The sequence below is a fragment of the Meleagris gallopavo genome, chromosome 1, assembly GCF_000146605.3.
Source record: "Meleagris gallopavo isolate NT-WF06-2002-E0010 breed Aviagen turkey brand Nicholas breeding stock chromosome 1, Turkey_5.1, whole genome shotgun sequence".
NCBI classification, from domain to species: domain Eukaryota; kingdom Metazoa; phylum Chordata; class Aves; order Galliformes; family Phasianidae; genus Meleagris; species Meleagris gallopavo.
In genome coordinates this window covers 188653702-188674688 of record NC_015011.2, presented here as the reverse complement: position 1 = coordinate 188674688, position 20987 = coordinate 188653702, and positions in this window count along the sequence as shown.

Here is a 20987-nt window from a genome sequence, read left to right as displayed (position 1 = left end):
TACTGTAACAGTATCACTGGCTGCCTTTTGGGGATCAAGTAACAAAGGCATGTTTACACAACAGAAGAACATGAGAGCTATATATTATTTCCTAGTAAACAGAGACTCAGCAACCCCACAGCACTATAAATTGGTTTCTTAATAGTAAATAAACCCATCTCTCACTTTGTCAGTCAGCAATGGAATCTGATATTCCCCGCACTCCAGCTCTGATAATATTGTTTATTTTATACCCCCGGAGGCTGTTTCCATGCTGATCTAACAGGCATTAACATCAACCAATCCACCTTGTAAATAGCTCTGAGATGCTTTATTGCCCAGCTCTCTGGTACTCTGCTTTACTTCCATACTAACATCAGCCACTTTTAACCTTCTAGCGACAGAGAAAATAAGTTACAGAAAGTCTATTTCCTGGAAATAGAGAAGTGCTGAAGAGCTGTTTACATTTCAGTACTTTTGGAGAAGTGTGTGGTGCCCAGAAGCAGTGGTAGCGTTGGAAGCTAAGGGCTAGCGCTTGAGTAGTTTGAAACTGTCACAACTCTAATAAATGTAAAGGAACTACATTGACTTACTCTAGGCAACGTGATAGCCCAGAGCTCGAGGGTGTAACACTGCAGCCTAACTCAGAATGATCAGTGCAGCACAGAGGTATCTCAAGGCATTTGGGGAGCACAGCTCTTCAGCTCCCACATAATAGCAGTGCTGCATGGAAAAATGCTCTATGTGGTGGAAAGGAGGGGATATTGTGTCAAAGTGTCATGGTTGTTGAAGAGGAGGACAGAAACCTCATCTAAAGGCAAATGAAGACTCATGGCTACAAGCAGCATAAAAAGCACCAGTTTCAGTGTAGGACTTCATGACTATACCAACACATCCCTTTTATGAGTGAGGAAATGAAACGAAGTAAGACATTTAAAGGTATTATAAAATGAATCACAGAACTGTGGGGGTTGGAAGGGACCTCAAGAAATCATTGAGTCCAACCCTCCTGCTAAAGCAGGTTCCTTAAAATAGGTTGCACAGGTTAGGTGTTCAAACTGGTCTTGAATATCTCCAAAGAAGAAGACTTTATAACCTCTCTGGACAACCTGTTCCAGTGTTCTGTCACCCTTACCATAAAAAAGTTCTTCAACGTCTTCCTATGCTCCAGTTTTAGGCCATTTCTCCTTGTCCTGTCACTACACACTATGCACTGTGAAGAGCCTGGCCTCGTCCATTTGCTTCTCACTTCCTTTTAGATATTTATAAACATTAATCTCCTCTCAGTCTTCTTTTCCCCAGGCTGAACAGACCTAGCTCGCTCAACCTTTTCTCATATGAGAGATGCTCCAGGTGCTTTATAATCTTTCTGGCCCTCCACCTGGGCCACCCATCTCTCTTCTTTACTGAACTGAGAAGCCCAGAAGTGGATGCAGTATTGTAAATGTGGTCTAACCAGAGCAGAATAGAGTGGAAGGATCATCTACCTCTACCTGCTGGCCAGATGTTTTTAATGCACCCAAGGTTACTATTGGCCTTCTTGACCACAAGGTAACACTGCTGGCTTGCGGCCAACCTTTTGTCTACCAGAACAGCCAGGTTCTTCTCTGCAGAGCTCATCTGCAGCAGATCATCCTCTAATCTGTACTGATACATGCAGAATGGATGTGGAATATTTGGAGCAAGAAGAAAAAGGAAGTATGTCCTCACTAAAATCAGACACATTTCCCTGGGCCACGGACAGAGAGAGCCTTTGTCATTAATGCCAGAGCACAGGTCCTGCCCTGGATCCAGCTGTGATGGTAGAAGATGTGAGCACTATCATCATTCCCATGATAGAAGATACTAACATCACCATCATTCCCATTGCTGGTGAATGTGGCTTCTGCAGTTCTGCTCTTGTAAAGCAATTGTAGCTGGGAAATTTTAGCTGAGCTAGAAAAAGCAGTGTTATATAGATCAGTGTCAGCATGAAGGAAATTGAAAAATGCCACAGAAAGTGCTCAAGTGGTAAATGGAAAGGGAAACATTCAAGCCAGTGTGTGGTAACCAGCAGTCAAGGCAGCATCACCCAAAGAGGAATCTTGTCTGTTCATCACTTTGAAGATCAATGAAACTGAAAGGTTAGCTGAAAAATACATACTCCGTGTTGGAAACGCTGATGAGGGGTATAGCTGCTACAAACACAATACATTCACATTTGCTCTCCTTACCTTTTCTCCCACATTCCCTTAGTTCTTCCTTCCCCATCCCTTTAACTGATAAAACCTTTCCATTTCCTGTGTACCAGAACATGTCTATGTCTTTAAATCTATGAATTCTTCTTCTTTCTCCACTCCAATATTTTCACTGGCAAAGAAGCCAGTCTCATCCTAACATACCTAAATTTCCTCTGCTAAAGCATGAGCTAGATCTTTGTTTCTAAATTATTTCTAGTTTTCTTTTTTTCTTTTTGGTAAAGCCAGGATGCAATTTGAAAGGCCTCTATAAATCACTACAGAGAGCGGACGCAATCTTTTAGGCTTATTAATTACTTTAAGAATCAACTTGTCTGGGGAATCCTGGTATACTGGCTGGGGGAAATAAAAGACGAAAAAGAAGGAAATCCACCTTTGTCTTAGTGTGTCCTTTAATTAAAATAGTCGGTAGGCATGTCATAGCTTCAGAAGTGCTACATATGAGGGTGTCATGTCTCTATTACTGGAAAACAGATACTCGAGTTGAATGTGTCCAGGAAGATTTCACTGATGGCATTTCTCGGTCACACCAATAGATGGCAATCTGTCTTCACTTCCCTTTGCTTCTTTAAAAGGGAATTTAAAGGTGAGGAAGAAAGGAAAAAAACAATTTTTCTCCAATGCTTTCTCCCTTTTATGTGTCAAAGTTTCAAAGCTAAATGTTCAAATGCCCTGGAAATGAGAAATTATCTGAAAACTAGTACACTGCATGCTACCACAGCACAAATTACCCCATGCTGTCCTGTCAGATTTAATCTGCCTGACTCATTTTTGGAAGGGATGATATGGGATTTAGTTGCTGTGTGAGCTACTAAACTGAGATTAGCACTGTTCATGGCACTATTGCGTATTTTAATCTATGGATCAGTTTATTGTCTGAGTTTTGCTTTGTGAAATCTTCACTAGATATTAAAAAGGCAAAAATAAATAATAAATGAAAAGCAGTCTTAAATCATATAGAAGGTCTCCGATCTCCTCTCTGATTCTGCACGGTGCTACTGTAGTGTCAGATTAGCAGAATGACACCCGGGCTGTTTCACTTGTTTGCTCTGCAGCAAATGCAGGACAGCATTTATGGAGTTTGGAGCTATTTTCTGTGTGTGTGTTTGATGGCCTCAGCTTTTCTTGGAGCATCTGATTGCTGAATTAGCTCAACCTTTTTATTCCTTTTATTTACTCATGTACTACCACTGCAAGCAATGAGTCAGTGGGCATATGCCATTTATTTAGGAGATACTTCTTAAAAAACTTTATTTTTCTCTGCTGAGTTGGTTAAAAAGTGAAAATAAAACCAAATGTATACCTTTGCCTTGAATGTGCAGTTCTCTCCACCTTAGAATAAGCTGGGACCAGCAAGTTCATTTCATTTGAAAAATGTTCTTCTTGTTCCCAGTCTCCAATGAATGAGACTTTAGAATAGACCCAATGGGTCTATGGGGAGAGCATCATTCCCTGTATCTGGCAGCTGTTAGTGGGACAGAGCTGTGCAGGTTCCAGGAGGCATGGCACTGAGAGCTACTCAGCCCTGCCACAGCTGGCCACAAAGGCTTGGGGTTGTATCACTTCCCTCCCAAAGCATCTGCACTGGGCTCTGCTTCTGAAAATTGGTAGGATCACTCCTTTGGTCCATCAGCCTCAAGTTATTTAGAAAGAAATTATGCTCTTGGATACCACATACCTTTTCTGTTAAATTCTCTGCATCCTGTAATTCATGCTGTCTTTCCCTTCACCAGTAAGTGGAATAATCCAAGGGTCAAATCTAGAGTGATCATTAACCAGAGAGTCATAGAATCATAGGATGACTTAGGATGGAAGGGACCTCAAAGCCCACCCAGCCCCATCCCCCTGCCATGAGCTGGTTGCCCTCACCAGCTCAGTTTGCCCACGACCCATCCAACCTTGCCTTGAGCACCTCCAGGGATGGAGCATCCACAGCTCTCTGGGCAGCTGTTCCAGGGCCTCACCACCCTTTGAGTAGAGAATTTCTGCCTAACATCTAATCTAAATTTCTGCTCCTTTAGTTTAAAGCCATTCCCCCTTTTCCTATCACCATCAGACTATGTACAAAGTAAAAAGTTTGTCCTCCTCCTGTTTATAAGCTCTTCTTATGTACTGAAAGGCCACGACACCTCCCCAGAGCCTTCTCCAAGCTGAACAATCCCAACACCCTCAGCTTGATAAAGGAGAGTCCTCCAGCCTTCTGACCGTCTTCATTGCCCTCCTCTGGACCCACTCCAACAGCTCTGTCTTTCTTGTGTTAGGGGCTGCAGGCCAGAATGCAGGACTCCAGATGGAGCTTCATGGGGGCAGAACAGAGGGGGACAATCACCTCCTTTCCCTACTGGCCACAATACAGGTAATGTTAAAAATTTACTAGCATGCAAGCAGAACTTCCTTATGCAAGTTTCCATATACCCAGTGCCTTATGCATAAGGAAGAGCTATCCTATCTCAGCTACAAGTATTTGTTTTGTGGGTGCTCACAGCTGATGCTGTAGAGGGCACTGTGGATGCTAATGTCAGTCAGAGCTGGTGGAACAGAATGCTAAAGGAAACTGAAGCTTCACTCAGCATTTGCCCATTCCAAGAGTAAACATTTTGTGCTTTCTGGGAATAAGAGGGCTTCTGGCCTTCAAGTATGGAAAGCAGCTTCAAGCTTTCAAACTTTTCAAACTTTGCAGTGCCCTTTACCTTCCCCAGGATTTGTGCTCTTAATGTACACTGCCATCTGATTCAGATGCTTTGAGCATTGCCTGCATGTCAGAGAAAGGTGCTGCTTCTGTCATGATACATACCATTTACCTCCAGAAGGAATCTGATTACACTTCTTTGCATTTTATGAAGCTTTTCCTTTAAAAATAATAAAAAAATAAACCACAGCCAAGGATTATGAAATGTGGACAGAACACACAAAGCCTGGCAGTAAGCTTCACAGCTGAATCACCATAATCCAAAGCCAATCCCAGATGAGGTGCTGCAGGGCTGCTGGTTAAGTCTTGATACCATTCCTTCTCATCTCTGACCTGCAGGGATTGATTACCTACTTCTGGAGTATTAATGCATTTGTTGAGTGGCTTGCAGCAAAACCATGGGCATGAACTTTCTTTTGCCTAAAAGAATGGAAAACTCTGTGAGGCTGTTTTCAGGGCTCTGGTTTCACTGCTGATACAGGGGATTGTGTCACCTCAGCAATGACCGGTGGCACAATATTTCTGTGAAGAAAGCAGACAGGAGGAATACAAAGAAGGGAAAACACACTAGCATGATTTTTCTGCTTTCAAATAGAAATTTGGTAATACATTTAATAAATATTGACAAGGTACAAGTCCCCATGCCTCCCCCAGGCAGTTCCCCAGTAGATCCATAGCACTCTGATCTGAGTGAAAGGTTGTCAGCTTCATTAATGCCAGCATTCTCCAGACACGCATTAATTAATCAAGCATGTTACAACAAGTTAATGAGTGTAAAACTAGTAGGGTACTTTTGCTGCCTTTCGTAGATATTTGCGAATAAACGGTGTGCTTATTCCTGGAGCTATAGAGCAAAGTTCAAAGACCACTAAGTCAATAGTTGTGGGTTTTTTGTTGTTTGTTTGGTTTTTTGTTTGTTTTTGTTTTTGTTTTGTTTTTTAAAATCAATTTCAGTGAACTTTGGAGTAGGATCTTGTAGTATAAGCATAGCAGAGAAAAGTGGCCTCATCCAGGGAGGCCTAGACAGGCTGAGCAACGGGCCCTGAGAACCTCGTGAGGTTCAACAAATCCAAGAACAAGGTCTTGCACCTGAATGATGGCAACCCCCATGATCAATAGAAGCTGGGGAATGTAAGGATAGAGCACAGCTGTGCCAAAAAGGAGTTGGGGGTACTGGTGGATGGCCAACAGGACACAAGCCAGCAATGTGCCTGTTTGTTGCAGGGAAGCTGAACTAGATGACCTTTAAGGTTCCCTTCCAACTCGAACAATTCTTTGATTCTGTGATTCTACAAGCTTTAATGGCAGGTTGCTGATCTGCTGCACAACCTTTACCAGTCATTCTCCCATTGTGCTGCAGTTTCCCCCCAAATTCCTATCACTTCAAAGTGGAGCTCTTTCAGGATGCTCAGCCCCAGCAGATGAACACACCTGGGGAGACCACTGGCAAAGGAATGCAATGTATTGGACTCAGATGGTAATCACAGGGTAAGAAATTCTTGGTCAGCAATCATAGCAGTGTGCATTGCAGCCACGCAGACACTCTGCTCTGTCTCACTGCAGACCTTTGGCTTCTGCACTGTTTTAGTTCTGGATACTTTCTGTGCACAGCTTGTCAATCCCACCAAACAAGGGCAAAAGGACTAAACACAGGCAGTTTACAAAACAAATGCAGAAAACAGCAGTTCATGCAACATTAAGTTTCCTGTATGAATGCTCAGCTGCACTGCTGTTTATTTCATAGCATGCTCGCACATTGAATGTATAAGTTTGGAAAGGAAAAAATAGCTTAAGGAATGGAACTTCACCTGTCACCTGGGGAAAGTTACCTTGTTAATTTTCTATTGTTCAGCATTCTGAGCTCTTGAGGAAAAGCATCAGGAGATTTATCCCTGCCAAAGGATATAGCTTTTGGTGAACTGAAAAGCACAGCATGCAATTTCTGTCTTAAACTCACAATATTGCATCGCTTGTTATATCTATGCAAATGTCTTCTGACATAGTGAGAGAAACTGAAAACGTTCACGTGCAAACTCACAGAGGCTTCTGGTTAATTCACTAAAGAAACGGTACCACGCAAACACAGCTTTTCTCGTGGAGTGGGAATAGGAGCAATCCTTGTGTAGTATTGGAACAAATTCCTATCAAATGGAAGCCGTTTCTTCTGCTGTCAATGAATACATGATTGGTCCCACAAGGGAAACTGGAGTTATTCTGAGTCATTGCTCGTATTAAAATGTCTGTTTATCCAGAGATCTGTATATGGGCAGACAGACAGTCGTATTACTCATTATGAGAAAGACATTGGGGCTCTGGAATGCGTCAAGAGAATGGTAAAGAGCTGGTGAAGGGTCTTAAGAGGAGCGGCTGAGGGAATTGGATTGTTTGGTCTGGAGAAGAGGAGGCTCAGAGGAGACCTTATTGCTTTCTATGGCTCCCTCACAGGAGGCTGTGGTGAGGTGGAGGCTCGGCCTGTTCTCCCAGGTGGCAGTGATAAGATGAGAGGGAATGGCCTCAAGTTGCACCAGGGGAGGTTCAGGTTGGACATTAGGAAGAATTTATTCTCAGAAAGTGTGGTGAGGCATTGCCACAGGCTGCCCAGGGAGTGAGTGAAGTAAACACCCCTGGAGGTGTTTAAGGAAAGGACAGAGATAGCACTTAGGGACATGGTTTAGTGGGCAAAAATTGCTGGTAAGAGAATGGTGGGGCTAGGTGATCTTAGTGGTCTTTTCCAACCTTAATGATTCTATGATTCTAATTAGTCTAAGTTGAGATCGTGAACCCTAAAATGTCACAGCTCCTTTTTCTATAGCATTTCCCTAAACAGAGCTGATGTTTTTGACATGTTACCTTGGTTCTGATTCTTCTGAGTTTATAGTTCTGTTGGGTTTGGGAGAAATGTCCCTTTAAGGAAGAAAGGTCTGTAAAGAAGCAAGTTACTGATCCGTTATGAAACAGAGGGAGCTATAGCATCCATTGCAGCCCCTGAGAAAAAATTACCAAAACCAACCTTTGGGGAGTAGGCAGAAAGTATTGCAGAGGAGCTTCTGAGAAAGGCAGAAACCTTGTGTGATGCCCAGGGCAAGCCCCTCTTTTTTCACACTATCCCTCAGAGCTTTTCCCAATTTCCTTTCCTGATATCTCTTCTATCAGCAGAAAAATACAGTTTATTGAAGGCTTGGATTCACCGGCTGTCTCCTCATCCTCCCCAGTGTTTCATGGCTCGGTATACTACATCCTTCCTCTTCAGCCTTTAAATACACTTCTGCTCCCCACTGCTGTATTTAGAGTACCTCTGGTGAATTTCCCCAGTCTGCTTTGGCTGTGCTTCTTGAAGAGGCTGCCTCTTGCATTTGTAGCTCTCTCCCTAAGCTCCAATGAGTAAACGTAAGATGGCAGTTTGTGTCCAGGAAATTTTCCAGTAAGGTCTTATTTATGCACACCTAAGCAGCAGGGCTCTACAGCATTCCAGTGAGGGTGGAAATATTTCTGCAATGCAGATGGGATGCACAGCTTAGTGTTGTTTCATGTTTTTTATTCTATTTAGAATATCTGATGCTTCCTGTGATGAAAATGCCTGTAAGCACAGCCATGGCTGCTCAAGGATGGGCTTGTGTGGGGTGCCAGACATGAAGACAGTGATCTCTGTCTTTCCTGTGCTTGCTGCTTGCCCTTCTGCAGGGCAGAGCACAGACAGAGGCTGCCAGTCTGTTTCCTGCTTTCTGCAAAGTGCCTTCTCATCTGATCATGCTGATTCACATCAGAGATGACAACCAGCTATTGCCATCAATTACTCCATTAGTTCAAATGGTTGAAAGCTATCTGGGATACGTAAGAGATCCAACCTGGCTTGATCTATAGAAGTGATGCCATGTGATAGAAAAGCTTCTGGCTTGTTTGATGGTGGAGTTTCCCTGCATGTTGCAGAACAGAATACTTTCCTCATATGCCATCCCTTCATTTGCACATCTCAAATTAATCTCTTGACCATTTTCACAAGTTGAATCTAGTCCGTTTATTTAGTCAGATAAATGTCTGATCTGAAATCTCATTAGCCCAACAATTACCTTTGACACTACAGATGAACAAAGTCTCTTTGCCATGTAAATTACAAAATCACAGCAAGTCTTTCCAGTTCTGAGAGGGCACAGTTTCAGAAAGCATTCAAAATGCAGAACATCAGTTAAAGTCATTAATATTTCTGTGATGGGTGCAGTTCAGATTGGACTGCCTGGATACCCTCAGCCATATTATTTTATTATATTTCCTCATGAGAAAGCTCTCCCTGTGCATCATATGAGGATGCAGAGTGTCCATTTACAGCATTAATCATTTCATTTGATAATTCTTTCAGCTCTCACTGTATGGTCTTTCTTTGGAAAACTGCAAAATGAATGACAAAAACGAGGACTGATCAGAGGAGTGGAAAATAAGAAGGCTACTCCATTCTTGCAGCACTCTAATCTGAATACCTTTAATTATCAATCCCCTTATTGACCAATATTAGGTGCTATTGGTGAAAAACATAATTTACAGTGCCAGAAATTTAGATTTGGGACCTGATTCCCTTCTCCTGTATTCTCTTGGATGCTGTGAAGCCTCTCAGTTGAGTGAGTTTGCTCAAATTTCAAAGGAGCTGAAGTCCCATTCCTATTCAGCAGTGTTTGGGTGGCTCTGACACTTTGCTATTTGGAAAATTTCACCAGAATCTTTTCAAAGTGACAGGCACTGGTATCTTCAGTGTTTGGTTTCCCAGTCCCACAAGTCCTTTTGCAAGTATTATCTGAACAGAGTACTGCTTGGAAGGGGGAGTCTTTTAATGGGCTGTGTTTGTTTAGAGAACCTATATAAGTTGGTAACATGAAAGTGTGTGCTCACAAAAGAAAAAGAGCTTCTTATGAAGGTTTCCGTTCATGTATCTGTGTTCTGACATTCTTTCATAATAAAAGGAGCTACATAGTTTTTCCCATGCAGCAGAAAAATAATTGGATTTCCAACAAACGTGCCAGAGCCTTGTTTACTCAGATGTATTCCCCTTATGTTACTGCAGCTCCTCTAATTCTGTGGGGCTGTTCTGGCCATAGAGGTCACCAACAGCCTCCTTAATGTATACAGGTGAGGTATGTCCAGAGCTAATAGTATGACTGATAAAGAGAGCATATGGTGATTAACTGTGGCGTGGATCACAGTAAGAGTAGATTATTTTTTAATATTTAAATTACATTTAAACCACTCCAGTAAAGATGAGCAGAGAGCAGAAGTAGAAAGAAGCAAAATAATGATGTGATTAATATTCACACACAAAAAAAGAATTAATTTTTCCCATCTGTCAGGGATCATTTTGTGTTCCATACCTATCTGTCCATTAATCAGCAGCAGACTGACAACTGGAAAAAGAAATAGCCATTTCTTCAGAGAGCTGCATTTCTTTTCATGTTTTAGCTTGTTGTCTGCTATCTCAATTTTACAAATGTGATTATTGTCCATAACTCTTTCCTGACTCCTTTTTGCAATTATGCTTTTGACCTATAGCTGCTTTGGCCAGAAAGCATTTGTGCAGGATTGGCCTGTTTAGTAGTGTAGGTCTTGACTGCTAAGTGCACCTCTAATTCCTGCTGAAAGCAGCAGGATTTATAGCACTGAGCTTTAAGGATGGTTCTACTGCTAGAACTGGACAACTTGCTTAATCTCTACAAACTATATGGCTTTTGCTAGAGTAATTTCTTTGATCACTACACAAATCTTTTTGATTAAACAAATGTGTTTGGAGCCCAGAAGTCTTTTATTGCAAACATTTATATTGCTGTCCCTCTGACCTGAGCAGTTAGGATTTGAGGCCTGGTCAGGCTGTTTCCATTAAGAGGGGAAACTGATGACAGGAATCATACTGGCTTCTTTGGTACTGCCCTGCTTATTTACAATGAATTCCCAGAAAGTTACGCTTCCCTACACTTGTCAGAAGCCACTAGAGGCAGCTTCTGAGCAGTTTAAAATCCAATACTTCAAGTATCTTTAATCTGGCCCCTCCTGGAGCCACCCACACAACTCACATGAGTGCATTTCTTCTGTTCACTGTTGGCTTGGGCCTCCACCTTGACCCCTGTCACCAAGACCCATGGCCTTGCAAACCCTGCTCCTGGCACAGCTAGATTCAGCCCGCACAAAGTATCTGAGTTGAGGTCCATTCTCACTTGGTCACCAGATACTGCTGCCACCAGGCCCTTTCTTCCATAAAGGAACATAATTTCCTTCCCTGCAGGTGAAGGAATGGTATTTAATAAATCCCAAGATAAACGACAGCTGCCAATACCTTTTAAGGACATAATATAAATTCACTATTGCTCACACAAAGTTATTGCATGCATAAAAAGTGGTGCTAAATGAAAACAAAAGCTGTGAATCAAGACTGATGTTTTTGGTTTTGTTAGAATTTGCAGGTAAAACTGATTGCAATTATTTTTAGATTTAAAATGCCATTTCTTCAATGTCAAAAAGTCGTGTTTTTGTTTTTGTTTTAATTTTGATTTGGAAATGAACTTTCCTTTGTGAAGAACCAGTGGGATTGTTTTATTTTGGTTTGGGTCGACCCTGGTAGAGGTACTCCACTCTGTTAAGCTGAATCTTAAATTTGCTTTTTAGAAAATTGTTATCCTGCATTCCAGCTCTTTGCATTGGGGCATGAGATGGCAGTTTGAGATGTTATCATCTCTGATGATCTAGAGGTCTCCAAAGGACAGCTTCTTTCCTTCACAAGATAAAATGGATTTCCTTGTGAGTGTACTGTATGTTTCAAGGTAAAAATCATCTGCATCTTAAAAGATGATAAAGCAGTCTAATTTGTGAAAGAGAACATGGGCATCACTCTCCTGAGATACAATGCCTGTGTGGTGAAGCATTATAATGGGTAACATCCTGTGGGTGTATGAAACTAATTTCAAACAAAGAGTGTGAGATCGTATCAGTAATCAAAGTGAGGCTGTTCAGAGGTTCAGCAGAACTTCAGTCAAAATATTTTATTCCAAATGAGAATGCCAAAAGAAAATTTTCATATTGCTGGAAATCTTTGTAAAATTATTCTTTAAAACTTTTTTTCAGCATTTAGAACATACGTACAAAAAAATAAAAACTGTCAAGTCTGTTTTTCCTTCAAGATGAGTTACAAATTTTGTTCTCCTCTGAGGGTAATCCGTTATTTGAAGATATAGGTCCCCTGACTGTAGTGCAGCTCATTTTTGTATTGCACATTGACATAAAATGCCAGTATATGCCAGGAGCTTCAGACAAATGTATGAATTGCTACCCTCTTTTTTTTCTTATTCTATGAGTTCTCAAATTGTAAGCCATCTTTCATGAAGAGTGTATGTGCACTAGTTTCTCTTTAAGGCTTCTGGATATTAACAATTTTATAACTTACCTAATCATACATTCCATCTCTCTCTTTCATGCATCCTGCCACTCCTGTGGCTTTCAACTTCTTTCTGTTCTAAACTCCTAAGAGATTTCCTTTGGAAACGTAGACCTCTGAATACCATTTTTTTAGCCATCTGAAAAAAGCCCTATATTTCATGGTTGCCCTCTGCCCTTAGAGATTTTCCATGGGCTGTCAGGCCAAATATCCAAATATCTGCCATAAAACCCATCTCTGTTGGACTGTTATTTCCCTCTCCCGATTGCATATGAACACTCCTATTTATACGAAATACATATTCTTTACAAATGAAAAGTTCATCTCTGGCCAAGGAACTCCGAAAGAAAAACCTTTACCATGATTACCCTTTCCAGCTTTTATTGGCTTTGGATCTTCCAAGATTTCCTGATAAAGACTGCTGAGGTCTTGTACTCATTAGTGAGGAAAACAATCATTAATCAAAAGAAAAACCAAACCTGAAACTGTGAAACATTAAAGTTTCTAAGGAACGTGGAGAACCAGAAGATGAGACATTGTTCAGAACTAGTTGGCTCAGTTTTGTAATTTCCTTTAAACTACTGCATTCAGTCTACTCTTCCAGTCATAGTTGTTTTCTGCATTGCTACATATGTATTTTATATTATTATTTAAAGCGCTTTATATTAATATTATAGAGATTGACATTAATATTAAAAGGGATTTTTGAGCTCTTATCCCCTATTTCTTCTTACTATGAGGACTCTGACTAAACACTTGCCTGAATCAAGACGATACTGAAGCAATATAAACTTTCCTTTGGTGTTCATGTTGGGTATCTTGTTAGTAGAACTTTGAGGTACTTGTGAGACCTCTGATGGTACACAGGGCACTATATATTGCACAACCAACCAGAAATTTGACAAGTGTGACTGAAAATGTAGAGTTGGGAATAATACATTTCTGTATTTGTTGTAAAAAGTTTTACAAGCTATGACTGCACCCTTGTGTCTCTTCCCCCTTGATTTTTACTGTGTGAACAGCAGAAGACCTAAAAGATCCCAAATAACCTGCCTTTTGTGCACTTGTTTTGGAGAATCCTTTAAACTATGCTGTAGATGATGCACAGGTTCATTTTGTGGGGTTCCACGGACTTTTGTTATCCCCTTTGGGTCTTTCCTCACAGAAGAGTACTACCGTATTGGCCAACAAGGAAAATGCTTGAAAATATCTCCATATGCAGACTTCCCTTGTTTTAGTATAGCAGTGGGTATATCCTGTGCTGTGGTTTAACTCAGCAGATGGCTGTGCATCATGCAGCCCCCAGTGGGACAGGGGAGAGAATTGGGAAAAAAAAAAAGAAGTAGAATTCTTGGATTGAGATAAAACTATTTATTAAGATGGAGAAAAGGAAAATACTAATTATGAAATATATATATATATGTATATATATACACACAAAGAAGTATACAAGTGATGCACAAGTTATTGCTCACCACCCTCTAAATGATGCCCAGTGAGCAGAAGAGAGTGAGTGGAAGAGAAAGAGATGAACTTCCACCCCTTTCAAAACTCCTCCCACAAGATGTCATACGGTATGGAATATCCCTTTGGCCAGTTTAAGTCAGCTGTCCTAATTCTGTTCCCTCCCAGTGCCTTTGGCCATTCACTGAGAATGACCTTGGCTCTGTACGGCACTGCTTAGCAGCAGTGATGAACATCGGTGTGTTACCAACATTGTTCTTCTCCTAGAACTAAAACATAGCATCATACCGGATACTCTGAAGAAAACCATTCTGCTCCAGCTGAAACTAAGACACCCTTAGAACCCTCTATCCCTCATTCAGTCTATTGATATCCTCTGTAGCATAAGATATTGGTGATCTCAGTGTCCTTTATTTCTTAATATAAGATAGTTATTAACTCTGAGCTGACTTCCTGAACTGTGGGAAGAAGTTTCAAAGCTATGGGTGCCCTTCATTATAGCCACTGGGAGCAGCCAAGTTGGTTCAAAGAGGACACTGGAAAAGTATTTTGCTCTCCAGTGCAAAGAGAATGTCAGAAAGTTCTGCTGCTTCTTCCCCTTGTCCAAATTCAGAGGGACAATTTGAGATGTGGTGGTGTCTGGAGACTTTCAACAATCAGGAGGAACCATGGTTCAGGTATCTATGACCTGTGGTGGCTGTCACAACTTGCCACAGTTCTTTGAATCAAGGATATTACATGGAGTAGGAATTGGATCCCTCAGAATGTGGCTGTGAGGCCTTTGGCAAATTCTCTTCAAAGGGAGTACAGACTCTGTCTTTGCATTGGCTCAGAACTCTTCAATTTTGCAAAATGGAAATATGAAAAATTGAATGGGAAGAAATCCAGTTTTGAAGCTCTCAAAAGGGAATTGCAAAAGAACTGATCTGTTTTTAAAAGCCTTAATTCCCCCGAAGCTTCTGATTAATTTATTGAAAAAGAGTTAATAAAAGATGTAACCAAACCCAAATCTGTTGCTTTGGTAAAGAATGTATTCAGGATGAAAAGCCCAGGGCTGTGTCCTGCCAGCACAGAGAACATTTCAGCTATCACTCAAGTAGGCACCTGTCACTCCCATCAGAGCAGGAGCAATGTGATTTCTGGCCTAATTTCTAGAACATCAGTGCTATCAAATGGAGATCTGGGTGCTTGGACACTGCTTCTTTTTCTGTGTCTGACTCGATGAAAGCCTGAAGGAATATGAAGTCATTCATAAGTTTGTTTCTGTTCCCCAGGTGTTTCTTTCCACAGCAGTGACCTGGTCCTCATGTATTTGCATGATGCTCTCACCCATTTTGAATAAAGTAATCTGCTGATAGGTAAAAATCAGAATACTGTTTCCTGGCTTTTGGATTGAATTGCTGCTACTGCTGAAACGCATCACCCACCACCTTACTGTGCTCACATCCACTGTTTGGTCTCCATAAAGCTCCATAAGCTGTGGTTAGTGGAAAGCTGCAATGACAACAGCTTCTTGTTATCAATATACAGGTATATCGATATATATTTTGTATGTTCAGGATGTCACGGCAGTGCACATCCTTCATGTTTTATACTTCAGCTTATCAGAATGAACCACTTCTGCATGAAGAAGTATCAGAGATTAGAAGTGAAAATGACCAAGCAATGCCTTTAATAGTCATTAACTCATAGGAATGGCATCAATAAATAACACGGTGACAATAAATACGGCAACAAAAAAATGATTTTTGTTGTAGCTTGTGCAAAGTGTGATCTCAGTGCTACTGCTGTGACATGCACAAATATTTATAGCCTTGTTCATAATGTGCAGTCTATGGCACAAAGATGAGATGTGCTTTAACAAGGTCAAGGACTCAGCAGGGAAGCAGGAAGCTGCACATAGGACCAGGCACTCTGACACTCATGTGTGAGCACTTGTGATTTCCCCAGGATTTGGTCCGTTCCTCTGTAAGGAAGGAAAGGATGAAATTTTCAACCCTCTTCGACATGTTGGTTGCAATTGGAGAGATGCCTCCCAGTTCCTTTTGTCTACTTAGGCAACGAAAGACAATTTATTTCTATTGGTGTTGTAGCATCTCCAGCTAGAGACTGGGGCCAAATATGTTACATTTAAAAAAAATGACCCAACAGCCACACAATTATAGTCCCTGCACAGTGCATTTATCTTGGCTACCTCTAAATTGCCAAAGCAGTGAGGGCTTTCACATCTTTTAATACTATTTCACAACCTTTTCTGAGTTCTAATGAAACTGAATTACCACCTTTATTATTTTCTAGGGGCTATGTCTTAGCATTGGGGTTGTTTGAGGGCAGGTGAGAAAGAAATAGTGTAGCTTTATGTGGAAAGAGGAGCAGCCTTTGGATCTGCGCATGCCTGGCTGCAGTTTGCTGAGCATAAGCCAATTTTTGCGCCCACAGAGCAGTTCATTTCTTGGCAGCTGCATCAGAATAAAGCTCCAAGGCTACAGCAGCCCACAGCCTGCTGTGACTCAGTGACCACAGAACCTAATTTGTGCTGGATAAAGCCCTAAAGAGATTAACTGACTCATAACATATGCTACTTTACCTTCTACAAATGAACCTCAGATACTGTGCCATGTTTCTGATCCCTCTCTGAATTTTGTAAATACTCTACCACTTAGTCACAGATACGGGGAGAACCTGAAAAAGAAAAAGATGCACCCCCTCTGGTTTATCGTTCCTGCATTGTTAGCGAGCACTTCAAAACACGATCTGTGTGTTTTTCCTTCGAGAAACGTGACATACCATATTAAAGAGCCTGTAAAAAAAATGCATACATTCATTTTAGTAAAATGTCTGAGAAACATCAGTGCAGGTGTGTTACCTGTGGCACAGCCACACGGGAGGGGTAAGTGCATCTCATGTTGTGTTTAATGAGGTACAGACCATATAGACTATAAAAGACTATAAAAATCACTGAATCTCCTCAGCCTTTCTTAGGACCATAAAGACCTCATAGAAGGCAGACAGCAGCTTAAAATATCGGGATTTTCAGCAGCAGGAGAGGCAGTAAATAGGGTTAGGATATTCCTCCACAGCCTGATGAGTGTTTGAACTATGAGGTACCCTCTGTGTTTCAGTAGTTCCTCAGTGCACTGTGAAGGCCTCTGAAAGCCTCAGAAAGAGTGGAGAGGCATTGGCACAAGCTGCCCAGGAAGGTGGTGCAGTCACCATCTCTGGAGGCATTCAGGAGCCGTGGATATGTGGCACTGAAGGACATGATCAGTGGGCATGGTGGGGATGGGGCGATGGCTGGATTAAATAATCTTAGAGATCTTTTCCAGCCTTAATGATTCTATGATCCTATGACCTGACAAAAGGAGCTCTGTTTTCCTGGTAGACCACGTACTACAACATTACCTGGGGAAGGAGGTGCTAGTATTTCCTCAAATTTCATTCCAACATATGATCTGAATGTGGGTCTGGGAAAATGCATTATATATAGTATACAAGACTGGAAGTTTCAATTAATTTCCATGTTGCAGAACTCTACCTTCCCAAAGGATTCAGAAAAAGGCAGCCAGGATAGTCACAGGTATAGGTTATTTTCCACAAAAGCAATGACCTGACATCATTGGTCTTATGCTTCATAAAACCTTTTGAAAGCCCAACCCTGTTCTACACTACTGAAGTTAAAGGTGTTTGTCATCAATGTTGTCAAATACAAATAACAATTAAATTCAAGGCGTTACATCCTACCACCATTAAAAAAAAAAAAAGCAAAAAAAAAAAAGCAAAGCAAATATCAGCACAAATAGCCATAATAAATGAGCTAATAAATACTGACTCAGATGAATGGTATTTCTAATTAACACCTTTACTTATCTAGCCTACTTTACTGCTGTAACTAAAAGCCAAAATACACATCCAGAATTCAGGAACACCAGTAGAGGCTTAAATAGGAGCTATTTTGTATTAAATTATATATTAGAAAGGACTTTGGTTCTGCTAAGATAATAGAGACCTCATACACTGAAACCTCTATATGTCTGCTCAGAACTTTGTGGACTGAAGTTTACCAGTTAGGTTCCCTTTTTGCTTCCTTTATTTTCCCTGAGTTTTTCCTAAAGCCCTTAAAAATCTGGGCATCCAAATCCCAGTGAGAACTGAAAACTCTTGCAAAAGACTGTTTCAGTGTCTTTTGCAAAGCATAGTCTTACACTGCTGTTCTTGGCAGATAATGCAAGAAACTGAGTTCTTGCAGTTTACCTTCTAGGCATATGCTCCAAAGGCTGAGTGAAGTGCATCAGCTGCCATGATGCAATTGCACTCACTTTGCTATTGTGATCATGCTCAGATGCTGTGGGTGAGCTGATGAGCAGGAACTCATGCTGCAGTAAATCGATTGCAAGCCATTACGTGAGGACAGTGTACAAGCTGGCATAGTGAAGTTCCCAAAATCAATGTGTTCAAGGGTACAAATTCTATGCCGTACCCTACCCGTGTGCCCAAAGGCTGATCCAAGCCCACAATTAGTGCTGTCTCATAGATCAAGCTTGCTTTTCAGCTCAAGGAGATAGCCAGCCTGTGCAGCCCGTGCATTTTCATGCTTACCAAACCATTTAATTTTTGTGTCTAGAATCCTCATAACATATATTTATTGGTCTCCTAAAATACCTGGTGGGCTGTGCAGATCGAGCATGTACTGTAGCTGATTAACTGGGGATCTTCTCCCTTTTCTTTCCAGAATCCTCCCATCAATGAAGCACAAAGCACGCTCAGATACACAACACTCTAAAGGCTGGTAAGATGTAAAAAACAGAGTGCAGGTGAAACAGGCTGAGAAGATGATTCCCCTGCAGACCCTGCACTCCTCAACTGGTTAAATCCACATTTTGGGTTCAGACCCAGGTGAAGAAATCAGCGCCTTTAAAGACCAGAGCATTGGTCCAGGCCTATGGTTTTAGTGGATCTGTGCAGCTAAGGATGCTAATTTAGCTCAAGGGTACTGACATGATTTTAATCTAAGAGGATTTGAGTGCTATAATATCTCTGGTAAAAATCTTGGGAAAAAAAAATAAAAACAAGAAAAGAAAGAAGGAAAAAAATGACAGAAATGCAGAGAAGGAAAGAGACTGTAAATATTGTTGGCAGCAAGCAGACCAGAAGCAGCTGTCTCTGGCAGATGTGTTTCATTCATATCAGACAGGGAACCATGGATGTTTGGAAATAACCCACATTTACTATATATTTAACTACAAGATTTGCGTTTGTTTGGAGGCAATTAGGGCTTTATGCTCAAACACAAACGTGCCTTGTCCATGTCAAATGCTTTGCACAAGTCCGGGTAGATGACATCAGTTACTCTTCCTTTGTCCACTGATGCTGTAACTCCCATCATGAAAGGTCACTGAGTTCATCGGGCATGACTTGCCTTTGGTGAAGCTATGTTGGTTACTACCAATCACCTTGTCTCGATTTTCTATTTGCCTTAGTAGGGCCTTCAGGAGGGTCTGCTCCATGATCTTGCCAGGCACAGAGGTGAGACTGACTGTCCTGTAGTTGCCTGGATCTACTTTTTTTCCCTTCTTGAAAATGGGAGTTATGTTTCCTCTTTTTCAGTTCCAAGATGAGCTCGTGCTTTGGATGTGATAGTTGTTAAACCATGGCATCTGACAACCATTAGCACTGCTGGCTCCCCAGCACTACTGTGAGCAGCGTTGCACATGAAGAACTCTGCCATCTGCTGTATTCTCACCAGGATGGCAAATCAGTCTGGGGGCTCAGAACTCATCCTGCGTCATCTGTAGATATTCTCTGTCCTTGTTAATGAGAACACTGAGAGGATTTTTGCCTTCCCATCTCTGTCATGTTTCATATGTATTCCATTCCTTTTCTTTTTAGTTCTTCCATATGTAAACAATTCCTTGTTTTTAAATCCCCTCACTTGCAGTCTAGTACTTCAATTCTAACATTTCAAGCTTTACACAGTATAGTAGTGCTGCTTCATGGGTTAGGAAAAGCAGAGTGTTATTGAAGGTTTTGGTTTTTTTTTTGTAGAAAACGAGTGAAGGATCTTAGCTTTCCAAACAAATCACTGGTGTCTATCACTGATCTCTATGAGGACGTTGCTCAACCAAAGAATGTGGGAAACAGGCAACCAGGCACATGGAAAAACCTTTTCTGCTTTCTTGGCCTTGTGGGGAAAACTCAGCATGAAATTAGGCCCTGAGATGCCACAATGCAGAACAGCACTGTCAGTTTCCTGACGATCACCTGAAGATAATGAGAGAGTCAGGTTTTCGAAAAGGACTGAAAGCATTCCCTCAGCAAAAATCACTCATTTTTAAATGACACAACAGAACGACTGCCTCCCCAAATGATTGCTCTCACCAGAAAACTGTGTTCCTATTAAAAAAGATCACAACTCTGTGTTCTTATTGAGAGAAATGCTTGCTTATTGGCCTGCTATTTACACATGTAGGCACCATGAGAAATCCCCAGCTGAAAGTAACAGTGCAGAATTTGCTAAATATGATATTATGGAACACTTTCAATAGTGTGGATTTGTTTTCCACCTTTTCCCCAATAATAAATATTGGACTCAGCAGTCAGGACCTGTAACAGAGCCACGGTAGTACTGTAAAGTACAGAATTTATGAGCCAGATTTGTAGGAAATAAATTTTCCAACAAGGGCTGCAATTATATAAAATGTGAAATGAATCCAACAATGTGGAAAAATCTATTTTTAGGGCAGAACTTTTCCAGCTATCAGAGTTTCAGCCTTTGGCTGGGAATTAAAAATCCCTATGGGACCAAAATACTCAGCAGCTGTTGAAACTGGCACGTGCCTCTCTCTTGCTAACTTGACAATAATTCCCTCTCAAAATCCTGGAAAGGGCCCCATTACCAATATACCCTGGTCAGTCTGGAGATGTCTCTTTAAGAAAAAATTACACGAGTCTTAGAAAAGGTGCATGTAAGCCATAATTTTATCTTCTATATGGTACTTCTACCTCTTTGGCTTTATTTCTTCAAAGCACAGCGTGCAGGATTGTCCTATCTCACAGGAAGGTCATGGTAATAAATGCATTAAAAATCAAGATGAGGATGAAGTAGCGAAACAGCAGCCACTTTGTATTCACATGCATGAATATATATACTGATTGTTTATGCACACACATAAACTCTAAAATCCTTATTCTTAGAAATTATTTCTTTATATATATA